General features: G+C 52.9%; 3 non-coding genes and 1 pseudogene across 3 annotated transcripts; 1 reads left to right on the top strand and 3 right to left on the bottom strand.

The window, feature by feature from the left end:
* LOC120375817 overlaps positions 1–12,397 on the top strand; it is a 171,331-nt pseudogene that overhangs the window by 105,857 nt on the left and 53,077 nt on the right.
* Positions 2,948–3,160, bottom strand: LOC120376606. Its single transcript, XR_005587461.1, has one exon. It is a non-coding gene; the product is annotated as a small nucleolar RNA U3 (small nucleolar RNA).
* On the bottom strand, positions 7,370–7,531 carry LOC120376281. The gene has a single exon (XR_005587181.1). It is a non-coding gene; the product is annotated as a U1 spliceosomal RNA (small nuclear RNA).
* TRNAS-AGA lies at positions 9,952–10,034 on the bottom strand. The gene has a single exon. It is a non-coding gene; the product is annotated as a tRNA-Ser (tRNA).

The raw sequence follows: 12,397 nt of genomic DNA, 5'->3' as shown, positions 1-12,397 counted from the left end.
AATTCATGTCTGGAGATAGTGGATACAATGCTGCCCGTGTTAAATGTTGTCATTTCTGTTTCTACAGTGACCTTGACTACTGGACTGCCCAGATGTTCAACATCACAGAGGCTTCAACATTTGAGAAAAAATCCCCGAAAGAGCAAAGAGGACATGCTGAAAACTGTTCTTCAGCACTCTGCTACAGAGAGAAAAGAATTGAAGGAGTGGCGAGAAAGAAAGCAGGACCAAGAGAAATGCAGTGGCCAAGAGGAAAAGCATGGAGCGGCTGCTAAGCATCCTGGGCGCCAAGCGGAGTCTATAGAGTCACTCGTTTCCATGCAAGCAGAGCACTACCGTGCTACTCCCCACCCGCCCGTCCTTTGTGCCTTGTGCCCCAATGTCAGCTCAAACAACCTTTCCCCAGCATCCAGGCTCTTACCACCACCAGCTGCCTCCAACACCTGTCGTTCCCCAACCAGCCCTGATACCTACCACCACCCTTACCCTCTGCATTCAACCCCCATCACCATGCAGTATATGAACCCTGAAGTGCAGGATTCATTAAACAGCAATCAGACAGGGCATATGCAAACTTGTGACTGTACAGTTCACCAACCCACACCCTTGCCCTCTTGTGTTAATGAAATGTTGTGTGTCTGTCTGTCTGTCAAGGAAGTTTTTCTTTTCAATAAAACAATTCTTGGCTCTGAAAACAGTCTTTATTATAGCAGATAGTGAAAGATACCTTAGCCCAGTGAAGAAAGAGGCACTGCAAATCATATTATTATTATGGATAATAGAATAACAGTGTAAGCAGTGCAATTCACTCCCATGCAAGGCAGCAAACATTACTGTTGGCTTTCAGCCTCAAATTCTTCCCTCAAGGCATCCCTAATCCTTGTAGCCCTGTGCTGGGCCTCTCTATTAGCCCTGCTCTCTGGCTGTGCATATTCAGCCTCCAGGACTTGAACCTCGGTGGTCCATGCCTCACTGAATGTTTCACCCTTCCCTTCACAAATATTATGGAGGGTACAGCAAGCGCTTATAACCGGGGATGCTGCTTTCCCCCAAGTCTAGCTTCCCATACAAACATCTCCAGCGAGCTTTTAAACGCCCAAAAGCACACTCCACAGTCATTCTGCACCGGCTCAGCCTGTAGTTGAACCGGTCCTTGCTCCTGTCAAGCTTCCCTGTATAGGGTTTCATGAGCCAAGGCAGTAGCAGTGCAGCGGGGTCTCCAAGGATCACAGTGGGCATTTCGACATCCCCTACTGTGATCTTCCTGTCTGGGAAAAAGTCCTGCCTGCATCTTCCTGAACAGGCCACTGTTCCGAAGATCGTGCATCATGCACCTTTCAGGCCAGCCTGTGTAAATGTCAATGAAGCATGCGGTGATCTACAAGCGCCTGGAGAACCATGAGAAATACCCTTACGATTAACGTGCTCTGATGCCAGGTGGGGGCCAGAATAGGAATATCGTCCCATCTATCGCCCCTCCACAGTTAGGGAAACCCATTTGTGCAAAGCCATCCACAATGTCCTGCGCTCCCGAGTCACGGTCTTTCTTAGCAGGATGCGATTAATTGCCTTGCAAACTTGCATCAAAACGATTCCCACGGTCGACTTTCCCACACCAAACTGGTTCCCGACCGACCGGTAGCTGTCTGGATTTGCCATCTTCCAGATTGCAATAGCCACCCGCTTTTCCACCGTCAGGGCAGCTCTCAATCTTGTGTCCTTGCGCGCAGAGTGGGGCGAGCTCAGCACACAGTCCCATGAAAGTGGCTTTTCTCATACGAAAGTTCTGCAGCCACTGCTCATCATCCCAGACTTCCATGGCGATGTGATCCCACCACTCAGTGCTTGTTTCCCGAGCCCAAAGCGGCGTTCAGCGGTGCTGAGCATTTCCGTGAATGCCGCAAGCACTGTAGTGTCACCGCGGCAGACAAATCCATATTAAGATCCTCGTCGGACTCCTCACTGTCACTTTGGAGCTGAAGGAATAACTCGACTGCCAAACGTGTTGTGCTGGTGACACTCATCAGCAGAGTCCTCAGCAGATCGGGCTCCATTTGCCACAGAAATCGCGATTCACAGAGAGTAACAGAAGGACACTCACAATGGCGCCAAGCGCTGCGGAAAGAGTGAATGCTGGGATGTGAAGCGATGCACCACGGGGCGCTGGCAAACAGGAAGCGGAATGACCCGCACACTTCCTTCCCCTTCCCACAATACTCAGCGCCAAAATGGGACGAGGTGCTCTGTGGGATAGCTGCCCACAATGCACCTCTCAATACAGCGCTGGAAAGTGCTGCAAGTGTGGCCACACTGCAGCGCTGGTAGCTGTCAGTGTGGCCACACTCCAGCGCTGGCCCTTACACAGCTGCATGACCAGCGCTGTAACTCCCAGCGCTGCAACTTGTAAGTGTAGCCAAGCCCATAATCTGTTTCCAAAACTGGTTTCTGTAAAATCGGAATAATCCCATAGTGTAGACATACCCTGAGACAGCTTTAGAACCCTCTATGCACTATACAGCCAGGAGACAGCAACTGTCAGATCCTGAGTGGATTGTCTGATGTGCTTGGGGCCAAGAGCAAACTGCGTACCCCCTGCCAGAGCAGGAAAAGTAAAAATAGGGGCTTCCCAAAAATGGGAAGGGAGAAGCGGAGAGGCAAGTGGAAAAGGAAGAGAACATGCAGACACAGGACCCTACCTAAATTCTGAAATGGATTACAAGAAAAAAAGAGATAGAGCAGCATAAAGAAATTTTAAATTTTTTTCAGTAAGTACTGAACTAGAAACCTTTAAAACACCATTTCCACACTACCTTTACTTTTCTTTCAAAATCTACCAAAACAAATTAAGACTCACCACTAAACAGATCTCAACAAAAGCTTTAAACAAATTCAGATAACAGAAAAGAAAACCAAAACATTTATTTTTAAACTTGCTTTATAGGAATTAATTATTTAGTCTTTGTTCTTTCTCTTTCAGCTTCCCAAAAGAAAACAAGAACAGTCATGAATAGCAAATAGCAGCTGTATTAAAAACACTGTCCACTCACTTTATGCTCAGAAAGAACACTTTAAATTCTTCTCATGATTTGAAAGATCTGACTCTTTCACCAACACTTCTCTAATTACAAACTATAGAAACAATTTCTGAAAGTATAATCTTAACAAAAATGTACTTTGCTACACACCCAGGCTTATGTGCACAAGTTTTCTTCCCATACAACAGGTTTCACCTCCAGCGAATTAAAGAACAAAATCTAAAACCAGGTCCCCATTTCATTAAGCACAATTGAGACAGCTTTAGCACACTGTCCATTAGAAGATGTTTATGTCGCTATTTACAGAAACACACCTCCTGATTAGCATGTGGAGCTCTAGCAACTAATCAAACCCTCTTGCTTTGCCATACCTCTCACAAGCTCCTCTGTACCACATGACAGCCTGTCAGGCACAGAGAATCCGGACAGGTCAGCCCTTTCTAGCATGCTCCACAGCTGTTTCTCTCTGGCTTGCCCTCAAATTCATCTGCACTAGAAGTTTTGCAGGGTTCTATGTTACAGTGGTACCTGCACTAAATCAGTGGGTCTTAACCTTTAGAGACACCTGTACCCCTTTCAGGAGTCTGATTTCTCTTGCATACCCCAAGTTTTACCTCACTTAAAAACTACTTGCTTACATAATCAGATGCAATATTTATAAAAATAAATCCCTTGAATATAAGTATTGTACTTACATTTCAGTGTATAGTAGAGAGAACAGTATAAACAAATCAAAGTATGAATTTTAATTTGTTACGAATTTGCTAGTGCTTTCTATGTAGCCTGTTGTAAATCTAGGCAAATATCTAGATGAGTTGATGTACCCCCTGGAAGACCATTGGATACCCCTGTTTGAGAACCACAGCACTAAATCACCCTTACTTTTAGAACTGGTGCCACTTGACCCAAGGCATTCTGAACCATTTCAGTGCTAGTAGACAGTGGCAACACAGCTGCACTAGGTCTGTTGTTCCTCCTGTACAATTCCCACTTGGAAAGAAGAGAACTTCTGGTCTGACTTTATTTACTGTTGTGAGCTGCATAGGCAACTTTCTCTGTGTTATGTGAGCAGACTCCACACACTATATACTACCTGTGTGGCAGCAGCCATGGGTGGCGAGAGCCCCCAGCCCCACCCACTGCGTATGGACCCTGCAGCTCCTACGAGCGGACCCCAGAGCTCCCAGCCGCTGCGGATGGACCCAGGATTCCCCAACAGGCCTTGATGGCGGGAGGACCCGCAGCCCACGTCGTTGCTCACAGACCCTGCAGCGCCGCGGCCCGGGAGCTCCCAGCCGCCCGGGCAGGAGAGGCCCCGGCGCTCAGACACCGCAGACAGAGCCGGGCTCCCAGTCACGGGGTGAGGAGAAGCCGCAGCCCGGGAGCTCGGCCGCCCGGGCAGGAGAGGAGCCCCGGCGCTCAGACACCGCAGGCAGAGCCGGAGCTCCCAGTCACGGGGTGAGGAGGAGCCGCAGCCCGGGAGCTCCCGGCCGCCCGGGCAGGAGGAGCCCAGCGCTCAGACACCGCAGGCAGAGCCCGGGCTCCCAGTCACCGGGGTGAGGAGAAGCCGCAGCCCGGGAGCTCCGCCCGCGCGGGCAGGAGAGGAGCCCCGGCGCTCAGACACCGCAGGCAGAGCCGGGCTCCCAGTCACCGGGGGTGAGGAGGCCGCAGCCCCGGCCAGTGCAGGGGCCCCGCAGCTCCCAGCCGCGCGCGGCGGGCGGGCGCCAGAGCCCCGCTGCCGCCGGGACCCAGCGGCTGCCCGGGCAGGACCCGTCACCCGCGACCGGCAGGAAACAGCGCGGCGGCGCCTCGCGCCCTGTGACCCCGGTGCTGCGGCTTCGCCAGGCGGGAGGCGGCGCGCGGCTGCGGTCTCGGTCCCTCCGCCCGGCAGCGGGACCCGCCCAGCGGCCTCGCGCCGCTTCGCGGCGGCGCTGAGCTCTGGCGCACAAGGCCCTGGCGGCTCCGCCCGCATCGCTGTCGAACAACGTCACCAATGGGAGCTGAGCCTGTCAGAAACGTCAGGTGGGGAGGGCCCAATGGGAGACCAGCTTTCAGAGACCCGCCCCGCGTGAGGGCCAATCAGAGATCAGCTGTCAGAAAACACTAGGCAGGCCGGCACCAGCCAACCAGGAACCGCCCCTCATCTCAAGCACCCAGACAGCCCCGCCCCCACCAGTTTATGCCTCACAGCAGCAGCCACCGCCGGGGGTCTGGTGTGACGCCCCCACAGCAACCCCCAAAGCAAAGTTTCAATTCCCCTCCCCCACCACTGCTCTGCATTAGACAACAAGACACAAAAAAAAAAGAAAAAGAGATTTTTTACCTTCCACAACCCCCTTCCCCTCGCAGCCCCTTCCCCATGTCTGGCCACATGCTCCAAGCTCAGGGTGACCACACACCCCGTCGGGGCAGGCTCTGCTCAGCCCGGCTCCCCACAGCCTGCACTAAACATGTGGGGCCCAACCCCAAAACTTACTCCTATTTTACCCCAATGGCCCCAAACTGCCGCTGTTAATATATGCAAATAAGGTGCTGTTACGCTACGGCCACACCCCAGCTCTCCTGTGGAGCCACCCGCAGAGAACCAGGTGATATTTAAATTAGCCAGGACGTCGCTCAGTCATTGCCCTCTGCTCCCAGCAGGTGGCGCCGGAGAGCTCCGAGCTCGCTCCCTTCCCTTTCTCGCGTGGGCTTCAGCCCCCGGGTTACAAAAGCACCAACCGGGGAGCAGGAGTGCGGGGCAGCTCCAGGGTGACCAGATGTCCCATGTTTAAAGGGACAGGCCGGTCTGGGAGGACTTTTTCTTATATAGGAGCCTATTACCCCCCCCCCCCCCCCGCCCGGGTGCCCCAGGTTCGTCAATGGCACCCAATGGGGCCGCTCTGCGGGGATGGACTTGCACACTTGGAAGCCATCAGCCGGATCTGCGTGCCTGGGAAGCTGCGTCCCTCCAGAGGCGCTTGAGAAGCCAAAGGGGCTGTGGGTGAGTTTGTGATGAGGTGAGTGTGAAGTGTGGAAGGGGGAGGGTGGCAAGAGGAGGTTTTGAGAGGAAAAAAGGTGCTGCTGAGCTGGTAGGGGAGGGCAAGGTCCCAGGCGGGTGTTGTGTGAGGAGCTGTGTAGGCCCGGAAAGGCGTCGTGCTGGGCAAGGGCAGGTGAGGAGGGCCAGGGCTTTTCCCAGGGCTGTTGCTGCGGCCAAAGCCTTTGGGGCGCAGAAGAGGGCCAGGGGTGTTGTTGCCTGCTGGGAGCCATGCGACGGTGTAGGTGTACGCTGACCATAGCTGGTCTGTGGGAGCTGGGGCCACTCCACGTGCCCGTTTCCTCGTTAGTATAGTGGTGAGTATCCCTGCCTGTCACGCGGGAGACCGGGGTTCGATTCCCCTACGGGGAGGGTGACCCCTTTTGAAGGGGGGACAAAGAAATCCCTGGCCTGCCCGCCACATGCCTTGCATTCTCCTTCGGCGGCCACTTCCCCTCGCACCCGCACTGATGACTTTCACCTCCAGAGAGACAGTTACCTCGCAAGGACACGCTCGCCCTAGCCAAAGCCTCCCCCGGGGCCTGCACGTGGGGGCACGTTTCAGAGCGGCAAAGGGAAATAGGCTGGCAAGGGCCATGAGGATAATGGCCCAGACAAGCGGGGAGGACTTGGTCAGGGGTGGAGGAAGACAGAAAAAGTGACAGGCATGGGATTGGCTTGCTGGCTTTTTCCTTTGCTCAGCATTTGACCTGTGACTGTAATGGGAGACTTGAGAAAGACCTGTGGCCGCCCGGCGAGGTAGGTGGGCGCCCGAGGGTGCACAGCTGAGCATTTGCCACAGGGCTGCTGCCTGCCATCCCAGCACCTGGCCATGATCGTATAGTGGTTAGTACTCTGCGCCGTGGCGCAGCAACCTCGGTTCGAATCGGGTCATGGCATTAATTTTTGGTGGGAGGGCTATCCTGCAGCACGCCTCGTGGCTCAGTCTGATGGCGTCCGTTTGCAAAGAGAGCCATCAGCCGGTCCTTAGTCTCTGCTTGGTAAAGGCAAGTCAGTGGGGTCCATCCATCAGAAAAAGAGTCTCAGGACTTCTTGCTGGGCGCCAGGGTCCAAAAGCTGCACATTCTCTCCTGAAAAGACTGTGTTTCACCGTCCGTCCAGTGCGCATTGAACAGAAGGATCTGCGTGCCTGGGAAGTTATAAGGAAGAATGATGAAGGTGCCCAAAAGTACAGGACCTGTGGAAAAAGAGCACTCCCAAAATTACAGAAAAAAACCCTGCTCTCCTTAGAGTCTATTTTGCAGTGCACTAAGCCTAAGCAACCCACTTTTGGTTTTCTGTTGTTCCAACCAATTGCCAGGAGAGTCTGAACACAGTCCCCCACTACCACAAATTATGCAGTTGAGTTTCCCGCATTTGGGGAAATCGCAGGGGTTAGCACACCCACAGTGCAATGGATGGCCCTCACCCTGGGAAAACCATCCTCATGATCATGGTATCTCCCCTACCAGGTAAATATGAGTTCCTGCTGCCCGGCCGCCGCCCGCCTCGCTCGCCCGCACTTATAACACGGGGCGGACCGCTGCGCCCCACCGGCGGCCTCGCCCACACCGGCCCCACTGCCGACAGCCGCCCGACCGTCCCGGGCCCCTCCCTTCTCACGCCCGAGCTCCCGGTGCCAAAGTCGGGCCCTGCCTGGCAGCCTGCGTCCGCTCCACAATGCTCTGCTCGCACACAGATCTGCATACCCACTCACGTGGCTCCGCCCCTCCGCTCGGGCCCCTCCCCCTGCCCGCCCGGGCCGCCGCTCTTGCCTGGCCTGTAGCGGTAGCCGGGTCCCGTCCCGGGACGCCAGGCCAGCAGAGAGACCACGTGGCCCACCTGCTGCTGGGGAAAGTGCGGCTTGCGTGTCGCTTCTCTCTCTCTCGCGCTCTCTCTCTCTCCCCACGGAAGCTGGTCCAATACAAGAATGACCTCCCCTCCTACTTAAAACCCACCTTTCCAAACAGTCCTTTCCCAGCCCCTAATTTGCTTTCACACCTGGGACCATCTCCTCTCTTTGTCTCCCCACCCCCAGGTAAAGCAGAGATGGAGGCAACTTCAGCCACTGGAGACAGCCCCAGCGGCGCTGCAGCCCGCCCGGGAGGGTGTGTGTGTTTGCAGACAGAATATATATATTCCAGAATTCCAGCCCTGGGACACTGAGGAGGGGAGGAGTCAAAAATGCCCCCTTCAATTATTACCTCCTCTCCAGAGCTCAGGTGAGAATCTACAATCCTTTCTCCCCCACCAGCCCCTGTGCCAGGATCCCTCAAGCAGAGCCTGGAGTCCTGCCCATGGCGTCTGTTCTATTGACAAAGACTAAATGACAGGGACAAAACACTCAAATCCGCCTGGTGCGAGAGCCAGGTTGCTCTTCAAATTCTGTCGTTGGTACATTTCCAGGTCTGGGAATGTCCCACAACAGCATTTAATGGGAAGCTGCCTGCAGAACAGTTACACTGCACAGAGCTCCTGTGGAGGAGGGGTGGGAATTAGTAACTTTTTGAGGATCGTTTGGGAAATGAGCCTTTGCTGACAAGGTTTGTCTCTGTTCATATTTCACCTTCAGGTGTTATGTTGAGGGATCTTTAGTATAGTTTTGGGAGGTTAATAACTATCTCCTCAACTTAAAAATTGGTGTCATTTGATTTTTGCATCTCCCTGTGAAAATACAACTGACACGTGTGGCTTTCTACAGGGGGTCATGATGTTAAAGTTGGGGAATTCAGTCTCTGTACTTCTTGGGGAGGTTGCTTTTTTACAGCTGCCTCACTGCCAGGCACACCGGGCTGTTAGCTGCACCCACTGTCCTTGCCAGGGGCCCCTGCTGAACCCTGGGCGGCTGCACTGCCGTGCTGGGGTGACTCTGCAGGGGGAGAAGCTGCTGTGGAGCAATGTAGAACAGGTGCAGGAAGGAGACGAGGTCACTATTCACATTCTGAACTGCACAGTTTTCCAAATTTGGGAATAGATTCATAGATTCATAGACTTAAGGTCAGAAGGGACCATTATGATCATCTAGTCTGACCTCCTGCACAATGCAGGCCACAGAATCTCACTCATCCACTCCTGTAACAAACCCATAACCTATGTCTGAGTTATTGAAGTCCTCAGATGGTGGCTTAAAGACCTCAAGGTGCAGGAATCCTCCAGCAAGTGACCTGTGCCCCACGCTGCAGAGGAAGGCGAATGTCCGAGAACAAGTCTAAGGGAAGGTGAATGCAGAGCAATGGCACTGGAGATGCCCAGACCTCCAGTGGGGGCAGCGTGAAAATTAATAATGGGAAGATCATTTGCGAAATTATTCATCACCGACAAGATTTGTCTCTGTTCCTATTTCAAACTGTGGTGTTAATTAGAGGAATCAGTACAGATTTTACTATATTAATTAAACAATTTTATTTAACCAAGCTAAAAACTTAGTGTCACTTATTTTTCTCTGTCTAGCAAGAATGAATTGAATTTTGTGACTTTCTGGAAAGTGCAGCGAGATTAAATGTGGGAAATTCAGTCTCTGTGTTTGTGAGCTGATGTTTTCCTCTCACAGGTCAGTGCCTGCATTGAAATACCAAGAGGATCTAAGGGCTGGTGTCGCTGGGCACTGAACTGGCAGAGCGACGTCTCTCAGGGTGTGACCCCCAACCCAGCCCAACCCATAGAGTTAAGGTGACCTAAGCCCTGGTTAGATAGTGCTAAAGAAAAGGAAGAATGGTTTTGTCCATGTAGCTATTACAGGGATGGGAAAACCCCTCCAGTCACTGTCTACTCCAAAGTGCTATAGCAGTGCCACAGCAGCATTTTAAGTGTAGACAGAGTGAAACTAGATTTATCTCCAGTTCGCACTGTGGATGGTCAGGCACTAAGACTACAATAATAACAACAGCAGCACAGCGCTTGCATAGTTAGCAGGATTTGAACCTGCACAGGGAGACCCCCAATGGATTTCTAATCCATTGCCTTAACCACTCAGCCACAACTACTTAATCTACAGGTGTTCTATTACATGATGATTCTGTTCTCACTGAATTGTCGCTTCAAATTGTTTGCTCAGACCAGCTTCCCCAGCACACTCATGGCTGCATTAGTGTAAGAGTGTCCTTGGCTGAACAGCGAGAATTCCTGCCCATTTCCCTTCTGGTTGGAGCAGGATGAGAGTGTGTTTGTGTGAATGACATTGCTGTAGATTGTTGTTCATTCCCCACTCTGACAATTCAGACAGTCCCTTTCCTATTCAAATCTCCAGCACATCATTCCAATAGCAGGGGGCAGGATTTCTCTAGGGCACTGAGGGCTGGTGCATGAACTCAGCCTTGCATTCCACCCTTGATGTTTCATGGTCTACGAACAGCAGCAGAAAGAAAGAGCCGAGCCAATATCTCCCTGCCAGTGATGCAGGTGCCACGTCCCCTCTGTCTGACCATCGCCATTGCAGGAGAGAAGGGTTCACTGGAATCAAATGCCCTGGCTCAGACCAGAGACACAGGAAGATTTTGCTGTTCATGGATCTGTGCAAAGGAAATTTTGTCTCTGTGTGAAACTGAGGTCAGAAATGAAACGTCCACATGGTGGCCCAATGCTCCAGGAATGTGGGTGAAGGACTCGGGCTGAGAAATGATTTAACAGGGTTTGTTTCAATTTATTGCCCCGATTAAAATCTATGGCTAAAAGGCAGCCACTGTTGTTAGTACTTGTACCTTTGTTGGGACACCCCAGTGGGTGTCAAGTCCATTACCTTCACCAGGGGCAGTCGATTATTTGATCAGAGTACAAATTTCTTGGCCAAGGTATAGTCAAGGTCTAGACTCCAGAGAAAACAATACACTGCTGATAAGAAGAAGTACATCAAAAGATTTTGCAGCCACCGTGGGCATAACTATGATGTGTCGTGTTTCACTCTTTATACCTGGTGCCACCTCCTTTCCCTTTAGCCTTGTAGTTGACCAAGGGCAAAGCTGAACATCTCCTCAGATACCAGGGAGTGTTTATGTCCATTCCCTTGAGCTACGGGGGTTGGATGTTGCTGCTTTCAGTCCTCTGGCTCTGGCGGGATAAGGAACAATTCAGGCTGTCACTGAACTGAAGGAGGACGATCAGTTTTGACAGGCAGAGGACGCCTCCTCTTAAAGGTGTTTGTCTGGCTGGCAGTCCTGGTTCCCAGGTCTCGCCCGTGGGGCTCCAGCAGTTTTGGGACCAGGTCACTCCCTTAGCCGCACCTGCTGCCCCCAGGCGCTCCTGCCAGGGACCCCAGCAGTGCAGCGGGCTGAGCAGCATCTGCCTGCTCGCTCCAGTGGCTGCCGGCCCCTCCCCATGGCAGGGCAGGGTGGGGCTGTGCCTCCGCGCTGCCCCGCAGCCAATGGGACACTGCGGGGGTGATGCCTGGGGGCAGAAGCACACGGAGGCCCCCCAGCCTGCCCCACCTTGGAGCCCCAGGTAAGCACCACACTCCTGACCCCCTCCTGAGCCTGCACCCCACCCCATCCTCATATACTCCTCCCACCCCAAACTCCCTCCCAGAGCCTGCACCCCAATCCCAGCCCCAACCCAGGGCCTGCACCCCAGACCTCCTCCCCACTCAAACTCCCTCCCAGAGCCTTAGGCAGGTGGGGTGGAGTTTTGGGGGCAGGTTCTGGGCAGTATAGTGACATTATTGGCCCACTGGGAGGACTGGAGGACTGGCACTGGCCTAAGGTAAATTGAGGTTGAGACCCTGCTTTAAGGGATTGGAGCAACGCTGGAGAGACTGACGGGCAGGGAGCTGGGAGCTGTGTGTGCCCCAAGGAGAGTTGTTGTTGTGCTCTGGTGACACGGGCGGGGTGGGAGTTTGTAAGCTGTGGTGTTTGTATAGAGATAAAGTTTACTAACCCCCAGGTTAAAAACTGGTCCTGCTCTGGGCTATACATGATACTCTTTGTTGAGAGTGTAGGTCAGTGGGTGAATGTTTCCTTGTCGGATAATAGGTTTGTAGTTCCAATCCAAGTGATTCCCTTTAAAAACTTTTTCAAAGGAAAATCAATTTCCAGACCCATCTCCAGTATGTTCAGGAGTTCGCTGAATGGGGGCAGGGGGCTTGAAATGAATTTAAACACTCAGCATTTTCCTGTGCAAATGAATAAAGACCTAGCAGAGCTGTCCAGCAGCTGAAATCAGTTCCAGTCCTCGGCGTGTCTAAGAGGGACACTCGGTAGTTGAGGCATGTGGGACACCTCTGTGGTGAGGACAGGTGAAAAAATGCTGGATTCAATGAAAGCTGAGCCCATAGGAGGGGAAGGTGAATGGCAGCACCACACAGGGTCATAACACTCAGACACGGGGCTTCACTGCAACTGCCCCTGTGTTTCCATCA

The sequence above is a fragment of the Mauremys reevesii genome, linkage group 12 (assembly GCF_016161935.1).
Source record: "Mauremys reevesii isolate NIE-2019 linkage group 12, ASM1616193v1, whole genome shotgun sequence".
NCBI classification, from domain to species: Eukaryota; Metazoa; Chordata; order Testudines; family Geoemydidae; genus Mauremys; species Mauremys reevesii.
The sequence above is the reverse complement of the archived record's forward strand: the minus strand, read 5'-3'. Positions and strand labels throughout refer to the sequence as shown.